This window comes from Salvelinus fontinalis, chromosome 33 (assembly GCF_029448725.1).
Source record: "Salvelinus fontinalis isolate EN_2023a chromosome 33, ASM2944872v1, whole genome shotgun sequence".
Lineage (NCBI taxonomy): Eukaryota > Metazoa > Chordata > Actinopteri > Salmoniformes > Salmonidae > Salvelinus > Salvelinus fontinalis.
The window spans coordinates 26,287,057-26,301,234 of record NC_074697.1 but is presented as its reverse complement, the minus strand read 5'-3'; the positions used below and the strand labels follow the sequence as shown (position 1 = coordinate 26,301,234).

Sequence of the window (14,178 nt, the reverse complement as noted above, 5' to 3'; positions counted from 1 at the left end):
TGCTCACCATTTTATTATTGGCTTTCTACGTTTGTTGTCAGTCAGCAATACAAAGTTCAATGTCCAGTCAAAACAAATCTTATGCTGTCAATTCTGGGTGTTGCCAGTAATAGTATTGGCAACAGCGATTTTCTCTTCACACTAAAATATATTTTTTTGTTGTTGAACAAATATTAATTAATAGGCTATTATAAAATATGATGACTTGAGAATGTGTGAAACTGTTTGTAGTTCACAGAAAAAAGCACATTTAGTTATACTTAACTTCAGAACTTATTTAAATACAAATAGCATGCATATCAGCATTCAATCAATCAATTGATGGATCCTTTTCTGATGGTCAATAGCTCAAGAACTGCATAGGCTGCGCATGCGTCCAGAATACATATTTTGAAAAAGGGTACGCGTTGTACTGACTACGTTCCAATGGACGGTGCAATCTGCCTGTGGAGTTAGCAGCCAGGTAGATTATTGCCAACCAATTATTCATTTACTATGAAAAATCGATTTACTTCTCAAATGTGGTATGTGGCCATATGTTTTCAAGTCGTGTAGGCCTAATCAATGTAAGGGATACCACGGCGCCTCCCACTCGATGCATAAAAACGCCTATTTCTTGCATCTCAAAGACAGCGTTCAACGTTACTAACGTTAGTTTACTTGCCTATGATATTCTGCTTGTGTTTCGGATTGCCAAATGTGTTAACTACATTGCTGGTAAGTGAATTTACATGAGCTTTTTCAAGCTTTTTTTCTCGCAACCACAGCTGCCAAATACTGTGAGCTAGCTGGCTAATTTTAATCATTCAGAAAATAGCGGTTCCATGCCCAGCAATCGCATAGAGGCAACTAAAATACATCTGTTTATTTTCAAATGTATAATTTCTTTAAAAGTTCTCATTGTATAATTTTATGAAAACATTCAATTACTTTGACATCTGTTTGCGAATGGATTTATTTAGCATAGGATTGATACTTTGTAGCTAATAATTCATTTGTCAATTTGATGCTGTTGGTTGGTTGGCAAGTTACATCACATCAATTGAGGCAGAAAGAGGAACGCTCAACTTGGTCATCTTTTTTAATAAAATATGAAAAAAAATATTTTGTTGGAAATACTTTCCAAAAATTAAAAGTGAAAAACAAGTGCAACAAGGCTGTTTGATGGGTTCACAATTGTTCTAGGAAAGTTTGCAGAATGGTTGAATGCTTGTGGAACATTGAAAATGCGGTCAGGTGAGGTGGAAGATGTTATCCTTTCATCTTCACCTTCCTATAATCTCCCTAAGCAGTGTGTTAACAGATTCTTGAGAGTGCATATTCTGTGTTGATTCCCCACATGCTGTCTGTCTGACAGCAGGGACATGTCCTGAGTTTCCCCCTGGTGAAATGAATTTTGGCCCCTGAAATGGAGAGCAATGATGTTGGCTGTGGCAGTTATGACTCTCCGCAAACTGTCATGCACGTTGACAAAATGCAATGTCCATTGTGTTATATTCGATTTGAAAGAAGATAGCAAACAGGTGAAGCTTCACATAACAGGGGAAAAAATAAATAATTATATACATTTAATTATATAATTACTATATTTTACTAACTTTAATTCTAAGGGTGCTGACAGTCTTCTCTTTTCTATTAATGTCCCCAGCATTCTTGGATTAGGCCTGAGAATGATAAAAGACAGATCAATTTATAGGCCTATAGTCTTATACAGCAACACACACAGGGCATGTTCAGTTTCTTGTAGGTCAGCCCACTGGTCCTAGTGTTGAAAAGTATAACTCATTTTTAAAAAAAGTAGCATAGTTGGTGTATGATGAGATGACCAATGTTAACTTCAATAGATTTTGTTTTCTCAGATGAACATTGAGAGACATCCAGCAACCCGAGGGTTTTGTGTTGTTTTCTTAAGCGTCGGTGGGATGTCTTTATTGGATGAGTTGCCCTTTGCCCGTCTGGCTCGTCTGGCTATCTGTCATTCTGATCCTCACAGCTGGATTAAACAAACTCACATCACATCAGTCCTCTGGACAGTACGCTATGGCTGCATTTATTACACAGGCAACCAAATTCTGATATTTTGCTCAGTTAGGGGCTGCCTGTGTACACATGGCCTAAGTCAATGTGCAAAGGTTGCATTGGAGAGTTGACTCATAAACTAATCCATGCCAGGCCCACCCACTGGGGAGCCAGGCCCAATTGATCAACAACAAAAAATGGTATGCTCTTTACTTGTCAGTATTCCAAACAGGACATTATTAGTGTTTGCATGTTTAGGTAAAAATACAATCAGATAGAATTCATAGCAAGCAGTAAACTGGGTTAGTCAGATTTGATTAAATGTAACAGTAACTGGAATGACATTCACTCTCACAGGATGGGTGGCAAAAATAACAAACTAAAAGTCACACCCCCAATAAGCCACGAATAAGACAGTATGTCACTGTGCTTCTATGGCTATATGCACCATTCCACTGCCTATTTCATTTGTTCATTTAGCAAAAAATACAGCTCATAATCCACTGTCTTTATCACAGTCAACACACCTATATTTTAGCTTTAATTAGCACATTTTCTCTCAGCCAGATGGCAAAATGTGTAGAATTGCAGGAAGTTAGTTGCGTTCACAAATATGTATTTTACATGTATTCTACATGCATTTTTTGGGGGGGCCTACCCAAATTTTTACAAGCCCACCCACCAATGAATTTTTGGCCACACCACTCATCCATGCCCACTTCATTCACCATACTACTAATCTGGTGTAGGATGCCTGGTAGCCTGGTAAAGGTGCGGTGTTATCAAAGAACGGAATAGAATAAAAGTAGCGATGCCAATTGTCTCAATAGACTGGCAATCACAATGGTTTCTTGGCAACAGTGGAAACATTGATTAATGTGTTATCTCATAGGCATAGTCCTTTCTCATTATCTATAGTTTCCTCAATCTACAGCCATGATATGATATCCAAGTTTTGAACTACTTATAGGTATGCATAACATTTTAGAACGAACAAACTAGGGATGTACGATATATCGGTGAACATATCGGAATCGGTCAATATTAGCTGCCAACATCGGTATCGGCCCGATGTCTAGTTTAACACCGATGTTAAAACTTCTTAGGGATCAAATCCCGTTAATGGGATCGATTTGACAACATCCGGTGAAATGGCAGAGCTCCAAATTCAAATAAAATTATTAGAAATATTTAACTTTCATACAATCACAAGTGCAATACACCAAATTTAAAGCTTTACTTCTGGTTATCCAGCCTCTGTGTCAGATTTCAAAAAGGCTTTCCGGCGAAAGCAAACCATGCTATTATCTGACAGCACCCCATCAAACAAAAACAGACAATCATATTTCATCCCGCCAGGCGCGACACAAAACTCATAAATAACGATATAATTCATGCCTTAACTTTGAAGAGCTTATTCTGTTGGCACTCCAATATGTCCCATAAACATCACAAATGGTCCTTTTGTTCGATAAATTATGTCGTTATATCTCCAAAATGTCAATTTATTTGGCGCGTTTGATCCAGAAAAACACCGGTTCCAACTCGCCTGACATGACTACACATTATCTAATAAATTACCTGTAATCTTGGTCCAAACATTTCAAACAACTTTCCTAATCCAACTTTACGTAAAAAAAATACCTAAATCGATAAAATTGAAGACGGGATAAACTGCGTTCAATAGCGGATAAAAACAATGTGGAGCGAGCTTTCAGGTCGCGCGCCCCAACCACAACAGAACACTTGGCTATCCACCCAGATAGGAAATGGCTACTTCTTCATTACACAAAGGAAAAACATCAACCAATTTCGAAAGACTTTTGACATCCAGTGGAAGCGATAGGAACTGCAAGCAGGTGCCTTAGAAATCTAGATCCACATAGAAACCCATTGAAAACACTGTCACCTTACCCCCCAAAAATCCTGGATGGTTTGTCCTCAGGGTTTCGCCTGCCAAATAAGTTATGTTATACTCATAGACATTATTCAAACCGTTTTAGAAACTGCAGAGTGTTTCCTATCTAAATCTACTAATAATATGCATATCCTAGCTTCTGGGCCTGAGTAACAGGCAGTTTACTTTGGGCACGCTTTTCATCCGGACCTGAAAATACCGCCCCCTAGCCTAGAGAGATTAAAAACCAATGTCAAAGCTACCGTGCATACATGTATAACGTATGGAAAATGATGACGCCACGTAAAATGATGTGCTACACGTGCAACACAGCATTCCTAACCTAGCCCACAATGTCTGCTGTGTGGATCGAGCAGTTGTTGCGTAGAGTGGTGAGTGTGGAGTCAGGTGCAGAGAGCAGAGGATTCGGAAAAAAACACTTATTCCGTACAATAACCGCGCACAAAGAGGGTGACGCTGAACACAGGCGTAAAGTACTCCAAAATCATGTACTAGCCACCATAAGGATTAGCCACAATAGTGGACTTTGCGGTTTGCCTTCAAAATAAAAGTACGGCATAATTCTACTATTTGTATTAATTTGCATCACTGTCAATGACATTTTTATTTTGACGGAAAACCGCAAATTCCACTATTGTGCTTAATCCTTAACACAATACCCGGTCCGGTCGAGCCAGCTAAAGCTAGCTGGCTGCTTATAACGTTAGCTTTGGACAACAGGGTTAAGTATCTGGCTAGCTATTTATTTTCATGAACTGAAGTTCAATTTCAATAGGCAAACAACAAAGTGGCAACCTAGCTAATACTTAGCTAGCTAACTAACTATAGCTACTGAAACAGTTTGTCGTTTTTGCTATATTTTTGGGGAAAAACATTGTTTGCATACATGAGATAGCTAACTTTTTTTGTTGTGACATATGAAATACAAGTGATAGTGTAATCAATATGTAATAACTACGTAAAAAATGTATGAACACATTCAATTGTTATGTGACGTGCAGTCATATTCAGGTCCTGATTGACCAATCAAACTTTATTTGCCACATGTGCCGAATACCACAAGTGTAGACTTTACCGTGAAATGCCCTTACAAGCCCTTAACCAACAGTGCAGTTCAAGAAGAAGAAAATATTTACCAAGTAGGCTAAAATAAAAAGTATAAAAAGTATATAAAAAGTAACACATTAACAATAACGAGGCTATATACAGGGGGCACCGGTTCCCGAGTCAGTGTGCAGGGGTAATCTGTACATGTAGATGAGGTAATCTGTACATGTAGATGGGTGCGAAGTGACTATGCATAGGTAACAAACAAACAGCGAGTTGCAGCAGTGTACAAGAGTGGGTGTCAATGTAAATTGTTCGGTGGCGATTTTTATGAATTGTTCAGCAGTCTAATGGCTTGGGGGTAGAAGCTGTTGAGGAGCCTTTGGTCCTAGACTTGGCGCTCCGGTACCGCTTGCAGTGCGGTAGCAGAGAAAACAGTCTATCACTTGGGTAACTGGACAATTTTATGGGCTTTCCTCTGACACCGCCTATTATATAGGTCCTGAATGGCAGGAAGCTTGGCCACAGTGATGTACTGGGCCGTTCGCACTACCCTCTGTAGCACCTTATGGTCAGATGCCGAGCAGTTTCCATACCAGGCGGCGATGCAACCAGTCAGGATGCTCTCGATGGTGCAGCTGTTGAACCTTTTGAGGATCTGGGGGCCCATGCCAAAACTTTTCAGACTCCTGAGGGGGAAAACGTGTTGTTGTGCCCTCTTCACGACTGTCTTGGTGTGTTTGGCCATGATAGTTTGTTGGTGATGTGGACACCAAGGAACTTGAAGCTCTCAAGCTGCTCCACTGCAGCCCCATCAATGAGAATGGGGGCCTGTTCGGCCCGCCTTTTCTTGTAGTCCACGATCAGCTCCTTTGTCTTGCTCACATTGAGGGAGAGGTTGTTGTCCTGGCACCACACTGCCAGTTCTCTGACCTCCTCCCTATAGGCCGTCTCATTGTTGTTGGTGATCAGGCCTACCACTGTTGTGTCATCAGCATACTTAATGATGGTGTTGGAGTCGTGTTTTGCCACGTAGTCATGGGTGAACAGGGAATACAGGAGGGACTAAGTACACACCCCTGAGGGGCCCCAGTGTTAAGGATCAGCGTGGCAGATGTGTTGTTGCCTACTCTTACCACCTGGGGGCGGACCGTCAGGAAGACCATGATCCATTTGCAGAGGGAGGTGTTTAGTCCCAGAGTCCTTAGCATAGTGATGAGCTTCGTGGGCATTATAGTGTTGAACGCTGAGCTGTAGTTTATGAACAGCATTCTCACATAGGTGTTCCTATTGTCCAGGTGAGAAAGGGCGGTGTGGAGTGCGATTTGAGATTGCGTCATCTGTGGATCTGTTGGGGCGGTATTTGAATTGGAGTGGGTCTAGGGTGTCCGGGAGGATGCTGTTGATGTGAGAAATGACTAGCCTTTCAAAGCACTTCATGGCTACCGACGTGAGTGCCACAGGGCGGTAATAATTTAGGCAGGTTACCTTCGCTTCCTTGGGCACAAGGACTATAGTGGTTTGCTTGAAACATGTAGGTATTACAGACTCAGTCATGGGGAGGTTGAAAATGTCAGTGAAGACACTTGACAGTTGGTCCGCGCATGCTTTGAGTACATGTCCTGGTAATCCGTCTGGGCCAGCGGCTTTGTGATAAAGGTTTTGTTAATGTCAGCTACCGAGAGCGTCTTCACACAGTCATCCAGAACAGCTGGTGCTCTCGTGCATGCTTCAGTGTTGCTTGCCTCGAAGCGAGCATAAAAGGCATTTAGCTTTTCTGGTAGGCTCGCATCTGGGTATCCCTTTGTAGTCCGTAATAGTTTTCAAGCCCTGTCACAGCCGACGAGCATCAGAGCCGGTGTAGTAGGATTCAATCTTAATCCTGTATTGATGCTTTGCTTGTTTGATGGTTCGTCTGAGGGCATAGCGGGATTTCTTATAAGCGGCCGGATTAGTCTCCCGCTCCTTGAAGCGGCAGCTCTAGCCTTTAGTTCGATGCGGATGTTGCCTGTAAACCATGGCCTTTGGTTGGGATATGTACGTTCAGTCACTGTGGGGATGAAGTGTAACATCCGTCTCATCTGACCACTTCTGTATTGAGCGAGTCACTAGTACTTCCTGCTTTAGTTTTTTCTTGTAAGCAGGAATCAGGAGGATAGAATTGTGGTCAGATTTGCCAAATGGAGGGTGGGGGAGAGCTTTGTATGCAACTCTCTGTGTGGAGTAAAGATGGTCTAGGCCCCCCCCCCCCCCCCCCCTCCACTGGTTGCACATGTGACATGCTGGTAAATATTTTGAAAAACTGATTTAAGTTTGCCTGCATTAAAGTTCCCGGCCACTAGGAGCGCCGCTTCTGGGTGAGCATTTTCTTCTTTGCTAATGGCCTTATAGAGTTGGTTGAGACTGGTCTTAGTGCCAGCTTCGTTTTGTGGTGGTAAATAGACGGCTACGAATAATACAGATGAGACACGCTTATTTGACACGACAAATAGTGTTTTTTGACACACAAAGACCCAAACTGCGTTCATTAGAAATCCTGGTTGGTAATGAAACGACTGAACAAATGAACAGTGAAACAGCACAGCAAGTAAGTGATAGAAATAGGTTTTGATTATGTTTTACTGGTAATGGGGACATACGTAAATGCTAACAAAATAACTTTTTGTTGTGTGTGTGTGTAACCTTTATTTAACTAGGCAAGTCAGTTAAGAACAAATTGTTATCTACAATTACGCCCCGGACGACGCTGGGTCAATTGTGCGCCGCCCTATTTGACTCCCAATCAGGGCCGGATGTAATAGAGCCTCGATTTGAACCAGGGACTGTAGTGACGCCTCTTGCACTGAGATGCAGTGACTGTGTCCGTGTGTGTGTTAACTATTTTACTTATTGGTATAATTTTTTTGGGGCGAGGAAAATATTGGATTTTGGTGTCCGCCAAAAATATCATGTCGGTGCATCACTACAACAAACAAATATGGGAAATGCTTAACCCATGTGGTTTGTCACAACATCGGTGCATCATGTTTGTGCAGACTAAATTTACTTTACAAATGGAAGGTTTGTTATAATATTGTAATAACACATGAAAAGTAAGCACTGTTCATCACCAGTGCAGGCTTGCTCTGTACAGTAGACTATATGTATTTGTCTTTTTTAATGTGATGCTAAGTTTAAACAGTGACAAAATGCCACACCACAGAGCCCAGGGAACTGGAGAGAAAATATGCAATCCTGCTGAAACTTTATCTTCTGAGTCAGGGAGTCATCTGTTGTTAGCCTAACTCAGGAACATGACGGCATCACTCTCCAAGCGTCCTCCATTATGTTAGGCCAAATGTTAAAAGGAAAGGCTGTTTTTGGTGTTGCTGCATTCTCTCATTTTTCACTCTCCTCTATGAGGCCCTCTGGTTGTGTTCGTGACCCATCGTTTGTTGTTATCTCAATGTAACATGCAGGGTGCTGATGTGGCACGCGGTGATTAGACTAAGTCTGGTGTCTCTCGCCAAGTAGTGTTCCTTCTAGTTTCTTATAAGAGCTGTTCAGTTAAACTGTTTTTCAGATACTAAGCACCTTGTTCAGACCTTACCTAACCTAATGCATACTTGAAAGTTTTTTTCACCCCGTAAAAGCTCAGTCATAACATTATTGTTAGGCTATTTTCTAAAGTTGCATGGCATGGCTGCATATGTTATATTGTTTTGTTTTATGGATTGAGTTGTGTGAGCTGAATACATACACACATGGCTTTGTTTTATTCAGGATTGAGAGAAATCAGATGGCCAGTAATGTTTGGATTAGATGGTAATGTTCCTTCAGTATATTTTCATATTGGCTGAAGGATCAAGGCCTGTAGCCTTCTTGCTAGTATTAGCAAGATACTACAATAAGGAGGCCTAATGGTAATGCTTAGACTATTAGCAAGCAGAAAAATGACAATCAGACAATTTCAACTAATGTGTTATAACGGTTTATTAAAGATTATTATTAGTTGATATATTGTTTATAAATAATAATAAACAGTCCAACTACTTATAAACCATTTGTAAATCATTCATAAAGTAGGCTATACCTTAATGTAAAGCGTTGTTACCAGCTTCTATCCCCAAGCCATAAGACTGCTAAATAGCTAAATAAAAGGCTACACAGACTATCGGAGTTGACCTTGGTATTTTATACTTATTTTTGTACTTTCCCTATGCACACTCACAGGGCCTACCCCATAATCACACAAGGGCTGGGCGATATGGCCAAAATATCATATCCCGATATAGGTAATTTCATATTCCGATAACGATGCATATCACGATATAGCACATTTTCTGTAAATTCAATGACTTAAATGACCACATGTAAAGGCCTATTTCTTATTACATGTTTAATTATACTCAACAAATAAAAAGGTACTTACTCGTATTTGAATATTTATTATATATAGAACCTGTGCAAATTTTCAATTAAGCATGTAACAAAATTAAAAAAATTAATGTATAAAATCTAAAAAGGTAAATAGAAAACACTTCAGCTATAGTTCCAAACAAAATAACAAAATATATATAGGCCTAAAATATATATATAACACTTCAGCTATAGTTGCAAACTAAACAAACTAAATATATTTATTTTGTTTGCAACTATAGCTGAAGTGTTTTCTATTTACCTTTTTAGATTTCATGAGTTGGTGCTATATATCGCCCATATATATATATATATGGGTGCCTGCCTGTTTTGCATGTTATTTTGGCGTTAATACGTGTCACATATCAATTTGCATTTGGTACCTTGGGTCGAGTGTTAGCACCAACTCATGAAACCCCCGTTTCTCGACCGTGTAAATTGGGGCCTTGTCTTTGCAGATGTAAGTGGTAACGGCAGCTGTTCTCCTTCCATCTTCGTGATTCTTTGCCATATGGTGTGCCGCTGGCAAAAGCCTCTTGCAACGTCTGAGTCAGGTTTGTTTTGAACACTAAACTGTACTTGTTTGGGTCTCATCCGTAGACTCTCTCTGTACTGTTTCACATGATTCTTGCGTAGGTGGTAAAAGAGGTTAGTGGTGTTTGAGTCTGTTGTCAGGACCGGCCTGTGGCCTATTTTGCAGTGGATGGTTTTCTGGTCCGTGTCAGATGTTTCATACTCAAACCACATCCATGCGACCGAAGTTCCCCCTCTTAGGTACGAGCTCCGTGTCTCTGTGCTCTGTGTCATGTTCACTCTCTTCCAAGTTTGTTTGTGTTGCAAATTCCGTGTGGAAGAACGCAAAGCGTTGTCCAATTGACTAAAACTATTGCCGTAAAGAGTGTGATTTGCGACACAAAGAAATAAACTATAGAAAAACGTCTATTGTTTCATATTATGCTCTATCGTCACACGATATATATCGCCCAGCCCTAACTCACACTGATATTCCAACACGCATACAAACACTCACGCCATAATTTGCTCACACACACATAATATGCAGAAACTGTACATTTATACTGACTCTACACACACACACACACACTCTCATACAATCATCATATAGGCTGCTGCTACTCTGTTTATCATATATCCTGATGCCTAGCCACTTTACCTCTATACATATCTACCTCTATCGACCCAGTATCCCTGCACATTGTTAATATGGACCTGGAACTGACTGACCCTGTGTATAGTATGCTTGCTTACTTACTTTATTGTGTTTTTCTTATTTTTATATCTTGTGTTTTTGTTCTACCTTGTTATTTTTAGTATTACATTGTTATTTATTCCTTCATTGTTTTCACTGTACTTGTGCATGTGACATTGAAACTTAAGTAGACTTACAGTATAATGCTCATCTCAAAATGTTGCAGTTATTTTTCCCATGAAAGGAATTTTTCTCAGTTAAAGACGTAATCTCAAATCCAATAGCATTGGTCTATCATTTCAGGTTGTATGACTCCTTAGGGAGACTATTGACATCTTTATCTCTGCTGTGTTTGCCTCAGCCTGGCCAAACAGCTCCCATCCACAGGTAGAAGACCACTTACAGTTAAGTCGTAAAAAAATCAGCGGTAGCTGTGTGGTGCCTCAGACAGACCTGGATCGGATCCCCTCCACATACGCTAAGGGGCCTGAGGACTTGGGCCTCTGCCAGCCCCACTGTATCCTACCCAGCACTTGGCCCTCTCTTCTCCCAGGCTGCTCCCCACATGCCACACAGACAGTCATTGTGCTGCCTCTGAGGACCTGTGCCTCCTGCTCAGAGCAGGCATGTGGAGCTGGTTAGAGCTCCCCCAAAGAAGTTCTCTCACACACTGCGTCATGGAAAAGAGCACTGGGGCTCATAGAGGCAAGAGTTGTCAGGTAGCATATGGCACCGTTGGTTAGGGAAGGAGCCTTTATACCCTCCTGATGTTGGCATTTTGGTTACAACTGAAAGACAGTGCTAAAAGTTCTTCACACAATGCTTGACTCAAGGGTGGAAGAGTTAGCATTGGAATTAAAAGTCAATTGGGGTTCATTTTAAACCACTTGGGAAATGATTCAATTTGCCTATTCATGATTTGTGAGTCAGAATCTTGTTTAGAAATACTAATTAAATATACTAGGTTGAATGATGAGATCCCTGCATTCTGCACTTAAAGTTGAGGAATGATAATGTTCTTAGCATGGAGATAAAGCAAGCATCCTTTCTTACTGGTTTCCACCAGTCATGCACTCTGTTTGACAGTATCTAATACTGTGTCACGCCCTGACTGTAGAGATCCTTTTTATGTCTCTATTTTGGTTGGTCAGGGCGTGAGTTTGGGTGGGCATTCTATGTCTCGTTTTCTATGTTGTCCTTGTTTTGAATTTCTATGTGTTTGGCCTGGTATGGTTCCCAATCAGAGGCAGCTGTCTATCGTTGTCTCTGATTGAGAACCATACTTAGGTAGCCTGTTCCCACCTGTGTTTGTGGGTGGTTGTTTTCTGTTTAGTGTTTGTTGCACCTTTCAGAACTGTTCGTTGGTCGTTTTGTTGTTTTTGTTCGCGTATTCATCTTTATTAAAAGTATTATGGATACGTACCACGCTGCACTTTGGTCCTCCTCTCCTTCTCCCGACGACGTTCGTTACATACTGGTTGTCTTCATTGTATAAACCACTATTAATGATATTATCTTCTTATAGTCATACATTTGATCACCACATCAGTTACCACTTTATATCATTCCTCATTGTCTTAATAATTACCTTTGTTTTACAGGGAGGAACTCAGAGTCTCAACACATCCACCCTTTAAAGGACATGGAGAAAGGCAAAGGTATGGGATTTAGGTTATCGACAGGGCTTTGATTGCTTATAAGACTGCTTAGTAATATACAGTGCCTTCGGGGAAGTATTCAGACCCCTTGACTTTTTCCACATTTTGTTACGTTACGGACTTATTCGAAAATGTATTAAAAATAAATACATCTTTAGCAATCTACACACAATACCTGATAATGAGCGAAAACAGATTTTTAGAAATGTTTGCAAATGTTTTACAAATAAAAAACAGATTACGTATGTAAATAAGTATTCAGACCCTTTGCTATGAGACTCGAAATTGAGCTGAGGTGCATCCTGTTTCCATTGAACATCCTTGAGATGTTTCTACAACTTGATTAGAGTCCACCTGTAGTAAATTCAATTGATTGGACATGATTTAGAAAGGCACACATTTGTCTATATAAGGTCCCACAGTTGCTCGTGCATGTCAGAGCAAAAACCAAGCCATGAGGTTGAAGGGAATTGTCCGTAGAGCTCCGAGACAGGATTGTGTCGAGGCACAGATCTGGGGAAGGTTACCAAAAACATTCTGCAGCATTGAAGGTCCCCAAAAACACAGTGGCCTCCATCATTCTTAAATGGAAGAAGTTTGGAACCACCGAGACTCTTCTTAGAGCTGGCCGTCCATCCAAACTGAGCAATCGGAGAAGAAGGGCCTTGTTCAGGGAGTTGACCAAGAACCAGATGGTCACTCTGACAGAGCTCCAGAGTTCCTCTGTGGAGATGGGAGAACCTTCCAGAAGGACAACCCTCTATGCAGCATTCCACCAATCAGGCCTTTATGGTAGAGTGGCCAGACGGAAGCAACTCCTCAGTAAAAGGCATTTGACAGGCCGCTTGGAGTTTGCCAAAAGGCACCTAAAGACTCTCAGACCATGAGAAACATGATTTTCTGGTCTGATGAAACCCAGATTGAACTCTTTGGCCTGAATGCCAAGTGTCACGTCTGGAGGAAACCTGGCAACATCATGCTGTGGGGATGTTTTTCAGCAGCATGGACTGGGAGACTAGTCAGAATCGAGGCAAAGATGAACAGAGCAAAGTACAGAGAGATCTTTGATGAAAACCTGCTCCAGAGCGCTCAGGACCTCAGACTGGGGCAAAGGTTCACATTCCAAGTGGACAATGACCCTAAGCACACAGCCAAGACAACACAGGATTGGCTTCAGGACAAGTCTCTGAATGTCCTTGAGTGGCCCAGCCAGAGCCCAGACTTGAACCCGATCGAACATCTCTGGAGAGACCTGAAAATAGTTCTGCAGCAACGCTCCCCATCCGACCTGACAGAGCTTGAGAGGATCTGCAGAGAAGAATGGGAGAAACTCCCCAAATACAGGTGTGCCATGCTTGTATCGTCATACCCAAGAAGACTCGATGCTGTAATCACTGCCAAAGGTGTTTCAACAAAGTACTGAGTAAAGGGTCTGAATACTTATTTGAATGTAATATTTCAGTTTCTATTTCTAAAAACCTGTTTTTGCTTTGTCATTATGGGGTATTGTGTGTAGATTGATGAGGGAAAAAACGATTTAATCCATTTTAGAATAAGGCTGTAATGTAACAAAATATGGAAAAAGTGAAGAGGTCTGAGTATTTTAAGAATGCACTTTATATATACATATATGTTTTATACAAATCGACTTAGTCATGCGTGCATACATTTTGCGTATTGGTGGTCCCAGGAATCGAACCCACTACCCTGCCATTACAAGCTTGTGTCCCTCCGTTATGTAACATGTTGTACAAAGGACAATTTAAGCCTACTAGAAAGTGTGTGCCCTCAGGCCTGGAAGGAAGCAAAAGTCATTCTGCTGCCCAAGAATAGTATAGCCCCCTTTACTGGCTCAATTAGCCGACCAATCCGTCTGTTACCAACCCTTACAAAACTTTTGGCAAAAAATATGTTTGACCAGATACAAT

General features: G+C 41.1%; 1 protein-coding gene across 4 annotated transcripts in view; it reads left to right on the top strand.

Moving 5' to 3' along the window:
- Nucleotides 1–375: 375 nt before the first annotated feature.
- The window catches only part of LOC129831882 (CMP-N-acetylneuraminate-beta-galactosamide-alpha-2,3-sialyltransferase 4-like), an 85,072-nt gene continuing 71,269 nt past the window's right edge, over nucleotides 376–14,178 (top strand). The window contains exons 1-3 of one of the 4 annotated variants that reach the window (XM_055895434.1): nucleotides 482–717; nucleotides 9,841–9,936; nucleotides 12,194–12,250. The gene's annotated coding sequence lies outside the window, so the exon portion shown is untranslated. The other 3 variants (XM_055895433.1, XR_008755827.1, XM_055895432.1) reach the window with 3 other exon arrangements.